We start from the raw sequence: 5,445 nt of genomic DNA on the forward strand, positions 1-5,445 counted from the left end.
TCCGAGTCCCATCCGAGCTCTTCTCTCACGGTTACACGGGAGCTGCCCGGGCAGCTCAGGGCTGCGCTTCCTCCCGCCGGAGCCGCTGGTTTCCCGTGTGGTGCCGGTGCGGGGCCCCCGCGGCCCCCCAGCCGGGCTTGGCGCTGGCAGCGGGGTACAGATCCCCTGCCCGCATACTTAGGCCGTCTTTTGGGCTCCAAGCAGAGATGAGCCCCTTTATCTGATCTCTCGGTTTATCGCAGAGCGGCAGAGAGGGGCTGCGGGGCTGGGGTGTCCCAGGTCGGAGCCATAGGAGCAGGACCGGGACCTTACACTCAGCACCTGTGGGTGACAAGGCAGGGACGTGAGCTGCTGCCAGTTGTTAAGTACTGTCAGTCTTGGGCAGCCCCAAAATGCAGTGTCTCCGTGTCCCAAGCTAAGCCGCATGGAAAATCAGGCTCTCCAGCTGCACACCCGCCTTTGATATGCAGATATGAATAATCATTTAATTTATAAACAATTAACAGCCACTGCCTGAGTCGTGGGGTTTGGCTGGAGGGATTAAGGAGGGAAGTGGCAGCTATGGGGTGGTAGATAAGGAGTACAGAGAGATAGTCACTGTGGTCTAGCCACGCTTGATACTTCTTTAAAGAAGCCAACGGATTGCTTTATCTCTTGGAAACATCATGAAAGGCTTCCAGATAGTGGGATAAAGTGCTGGGTCCCACCTGGAACTGTGTTCTTGTCACAAGAAGCTTCTGCTAGAACTGCAGCTGCCGTGCACTTACGAGGTCTTTAGTAGATATCTCTGCTTATGCTTCATATGGAAATGAGTCCCCAGCTCCTGTGCCTTCTTTTGTGAGCGCTAGCAATCACTGCTGCAGTTGGTAATCAGTTTAGTTAAGTGTCTCTGAGCCTTTCATACTCAACCCAAAATGTTTGTAGTTAGTAATTTTTTTCCGCTCGCAGTGTTGCCTGTAAACATCAGGGCTTTCCCTGCGTTTGCTGATAATGTAGGTTTAACAGAGATGTACCTAAACTGTTCTTCCAAAGCAGTGATGCAAACAGGATATGCCCTGGGCTTCGGGAAGTTGCAGTAATTCTGGAATTGTGGCGAAAACCCCAACATACTGTAGGCTGAAACATTTCCTTGGAACTCCGGATGATTTACCGAGCTAGAGTAGGTAGCCAGGTAACAGTTTAAGTGCTTTTAAGGTGTTTGTTTTATCCACCGCTCAAACACTTAACCCGCACTTGGAGACTGTACGGAAAGGGATCAAAAGAGAGGGGAAATGCTGTTCGTCTCTGCTCCCTCCGTCACATGTCACACGGATCCCTGCAGCAAAGTGCCTCGTGGTAGTTTAAATGGACACTTGGTTGGAAGGACCACCCTTTCCTTTTCTGGGGAGAGAGATAACAGAGTTATCAGAGTGGAGCTTACACTGTCATTTGCCTCCTGTAAGGGAAGATTAATAAGCATGAGAATGACAGAGCTTTTGGCCCACGCAGAAGTGTTCTCACAGGGCTGAGTGCTGGATTAATATTTTGCTAGTGTTCTCAATCAGGATGGTGCTGCAGCTCTCGGGCTGGCGTAATAAAGGCCAGTGTTTAAAGTTTGTGCTCCTAATTACAAGTTCACAAAGGCTGATTAATGTTGGATGTCCTTATTTCATCATGGACAAGACCTAAAAGTCCAGATTTAGTTGTTTGCTATGCTAAAAATGTGTTCTCTGTGGAGTGGGAAGGGCAGTGGTGACCCAAACATTATCAGAAACTTCTGTTTCAGTGTATTCTTTAGTAGATGTATTTGGCTGATCAGCTCTGACTTTCAGAGATCAGCAGAAATTACTCTTGTGTTGACGCTTTTAGTCAGTAATGTAGTCAGCTGGTCTGAGTCTAATTCATTTCAGGTTCACAAGGATTCAAATAATGTCCGGGAGACTTGTGTTTATCAAAATGCTCAGGATTTATAGTTGTAACTTGTTCCAGAAAGTCTTGCTACTCTCACTGAACCTAGGCGGAATTCTGCTGATTAACTGGTTTGTTTGTGTGTAGGATTCAAAATTTACTTTGGTCTACTAAAACTCTAAGGCAGCTGATGGAAAAGATAGAAAGAAAAAAGCAAAGCTTCAGATAGTCTGCAAATATCAAAGAATTTTTAATGAGAAACTTGGAGGAATTGCCATGGATCAGTTCTTCCTGCCTGTAGTCGCTTCCTCTGCCTCTGGCCAAGTTTTAGTTATTTAATCCATTGCTGGTGTCCCTGAAGTGGCTTTTCCAAGTTCCTCTGATAATGCCAGATTCCTCTGTCACCCAGTTTTCCTCTTTATCTCAGTGACAAAGCAGGATGACCCAGTGATCAGGGCACTCACTTGGGGTTTGAGAAAACCCAGCTCTTGCTTTCACTGTGCCACATCCTTCCTGTGTGAGTCTCACTGGGCCGTGCTCAGTCAGGGAGTGGGGCCAGAAGGTGCAGAGGAATGCTCAGCCTTTGTTCTGAACCTGAGGATTGACCACCTCACTTGGGTACCCACGTCCACCTGGCATTCTGGGGCATATTTTGTTGTGTTTAAATACTTTTGACTCTGCCTTGACTTCCTTTCTGCCAGGCTGCAGTGGGAGTCCTCCCTGGGCACACATCGAGCACATGTTGAAGCACCCCTGTCCTGTTTACTCCTTCATCCTCCAACACTCGGGAGCCAGATGGATCTAAAAGCACAGATACACTCACTGCTTTCCATGGTTCTCCTGCTTGCCTTGTACCAGTCTGTTTTCTATTATAAGATGGTAACTCACAGTTTTTATATGTATTTTAAACTTTGAGGGGGGAAAAAAGGAGCAGGAGTAGACACTTTCTTGACAGCATTGTGAGTTTATGGCAGAGCTCTTAGGGGAAAAAAATAAACCAAGAAGTTAAACTGAATTATTTTCAGCAATAAGTAGACACAAAATAACGTTTCAGACCCGGCTTAGCAGCCTGTTGCTCTCTCCCCTAATCAGTTTTCTTCTAAGTGACAACCCTTGTGCAGAGTGTGAAGAAACAACTTCACAAGAAGAGGAAGTTCTGAGGCTGTGCAGGTAATTACAGACTGTACAGTAAATTACAACACTGGGTAATTCAGGCTCATTGTGTTGCCACCTCCGTGCTGTAACCTGTCTGTGTGCCCGGTCTTCTTGGCCGTTGTCCTCCCCCACCCCTTTCATTTTCCTCTGTCAAGGGGCTGTGGCCTTTATGGTGGGAAATTTCATGACCACCTAATCTTGACTTGTGCCAAGTGCCAAGTCAGGAACTTAGATAGGTGTGTGGCTGCTGTTGCCATTCTTTGGAGAGCTGCTTATTTATTTATTTCTTGTATGGGAAGCCTTACAACCTTTTTATCTCCTCACAATGTTGTTGCTGCCAAAACCCTTGACCGTTCAGCAATTAGACTGCAAGCCTCTGAGCAGCGTGTTATTGGAAATCTTTAATTGCTTCTGTGCCATTGTAAAGCACTGTAGCTTTGTGAGTATTTTACCTTTGTGCTGAGAGTCGATGATATTCAAGAGCTGAGGAGGAGATGCTTGGAAACTGCTGCAAAAAGACTGGAAGATCAGAAGAGTGATTCCAGTTGCCACTGTCAGCTCTAAACTGAAGTTGCCTTATGAGCTGAGGGTCGCTCTGGTTGGAGGTGCTTGAAATGCAGAAAGCACTTGTTTAGCCCTTCATCTCTTGTAGAGGCTGGTGGGATCAGGGCAGACTGCAGCAGTTGTTTTCTCCCTTTAAGTGTGCATTGTGTGCTCAGGGTTTGTATGAGGCTGCAGAAGACAGCCTCATACTCCATCAGGGATGTGATGGGAATGTGCAGGCAGGGGAACCTGACCCCTTACCCTTCCTGCCCACCCCTCCACGCAGCTGAGCTCACCCTGCACAGTGGATGGGCTTCCTGTTGACAGAGCAGAGTTGTCGGGGATTTCTCATCTTTTTTATTTCTTTGCTGCTTGTGATGAAACAAATGCGATGCTTAAGAGGCCTCTTACTACCCACTGATTACTAAAAACTACTCAAATAGGTTGTGGTATTTGGGTAAAAGTAGTATGGTCTGTGCAGAAGTTGATCATTAACTAAGCCAGGGCTGTATTGTTCATAACTACTTTTCCTGTTTGGCTTTTCCTTTTATTCCCCTGGAAGCTGTGGGTATTTGTCTCGCCGATCCTTCCTGGTAAGGGCTGGAAGAGAGACAGAGATGGTTATCGGACATCAGATCAAAACCTGAGCCACAAACCAGTGTTTCAAGGACAAACCCCCCACGCACCACCCTTTTTAAGCAATATGTTTTAGTTAGGAAGCCCACGCTGTTGGGCTGCCAAATTAATGTTTTAAAAGGATTTAAATGGTAGAGTTGACTCTGAGATGGTGTTGTCTTGAAACATCTGCAGATGTTCCTGTCTCTGGAAATGCTTGGGATTTTTCTAAAGACCACAAAGCAGAAGGACCCCAGTGAAATTATCAGCAGAAAAAGAAAGACATTTTGGGGCCAATTAATAGCTGGCTGGGATTTTTTTTTGCAGGACTCTATGTCCTTGCACCTTTATCACAGAGCCCCTGGTTAAAATATTGCTTCATTGTTTTTCAAACAACTTCAGGCTAACTTTCTTGACAGTTGCTTCTTACTAGTGTTTGTGGGGTCAGAGAAAGTTTAAAATTCTGTGTCCCATTTTGCAGTAGGCTCTGAAGAGCTGCTGTCTCCCCTGCATTGGTCTGACAAACAGCATTTAAATTATCAGCCTAAAACTAGTTCAGCAAATATTTTTCTCCAGTGTAATGGATGTAATGTGTACAGAGCAAATCTGCAACTTGAGTTTCCAGCCATGGTGTTTCATAGCAGCTGGTTGGAGACTCAACTTTTCACAAACACATGGAGCAAAACTCACTCCTGTCCTTAATACTGAACACTTTTGCTGAAGTATCCCAAAGCCACCCCTTTGGTTTGTGTGTGCATTTGGGCCAGAGCTTGGATTCAGCATCTTGGGAAGGAACTGGAGACTGGCAATAGCTGTTCTGCAGCCACCTATTGCTGGGTTGTGTGGGATTAACCAAGTGTTTTGTGACAGAAGCTTTCTGGTTCAAGGACATCAGCTGGTGGACGAGGGAGGGTGAGGAGAAGAAAAGCCTGTAAAGGTAAACTTGAGACAAGTCCCAGAGTTGCTGAAGGCTGGGAGTGACACAGAAATCCAAACTGGAAGATCTCCATGTAGGGTTGGCATTTCTTGGCGTTGGCAGCTTTATAAATTTGGGCGCTTCTAAGTATATTGAGGCTACAGACTCCTTGTTCAGTGCATATCCCTGTTTATCCAGTACTTACCTGCCCCTCACCAACATCATGTTCAGCCCTTTGGGCTCTCTGGTTTACTTGCAATAAGTCATTTAAGCAGAATGCTTTTCCTCAAAACACCTTTGTTACAAGTAGGCTAAATCCAGACTGCTGA

The sequence above is a fragment of the Corvus brachyrhynchos genome, unplaced genomic scaffold, assembly GCF_000691975.1.
Source record: "Corvus brachyrhynchos isolate BGI_N302 unplaced genomic scaffold, ASM69197v1 scaffold145, whole genome shotgun sequence".
Taxonomy (NCBI): Eukaryota; Metazoa; Chordata; class Aves; order Passeriformes; family Corvidae; genus Corvus; species Corvus brachyrhynchos.